Below are 687 nucleotides of genomic sequence, written 5' to 3'. Positions count from 1 at the left end.
TATTCCAAACTTCTGGGCTAATAACCACTTATCAGAGAGTACATAGCATGTTTGTTCTTTTGTGATTGGGTTACCTCACTCAAGATGATATTCTCCAGATCTATCCATTTCCTTAAGAATTTCATAAATTTATTGTTTTTAATAGCTGAGTAGTACCCCATTGTGTAGATGTACCACAATTTCTGTATCCACTCCTCTGTTGAGGGGCATCTGGGTTGTTTCCAGGTTCTGGCTATTATAAATAAGGCTGCTATGAACATGGTGGAGCATGTGTCCTTCTTACATGTTGCAGTATCTTTTGGGTATATGCCCAGGAGTGGTATAGCTGGGTCCTCCAGTAGTACTATGTCCAATTTCCGGAGGAACCGCCAAACTGATTCCAGAGTGGTTGTACCAGTTTTCAATCCCACCAGCAATGAAGGAATGTTCCTCTTTCTCCACAACCTCTCCAGCATCTGCTGTCACGTGAGTTTTTGGTCCTAGCCATTCTGACTGGTGTGAGGTGGAATCTCAGGGTTGTTTTGATTTGTATTTCCCTGATGACTAAAGATATTGAACATTTCATTAGGTGCTTCTCAGCCAATCGCTGTTCCTCAATTGAGAATTCTTTGTTTAGCAATGTACCCCATTTTTAATAGGGTTATTTGGTTCTCTGGAGTCTAACTTCTTGAGTTCTTTGTATACCTT

This window comes from Mastomys coucha, unplaced genomic scaffold (genome assembly GCF_008632895.1).
Source record: "Mastomys coucha isolate ucsf_1 unplaced genomic scaffold, UCSF_Mcou_1 pScaffold22, whole genome shotgun sequence".
Taxonomy (NCBI): domain Eukaryota; kingdom Metazoa; phylum Chordata; class Mammalia; order Rodentia; family Muridae; genus Mastomys; species Mastomys coucha.
This window is presented reverse-complemented; position numbering follows the sequence as displayed.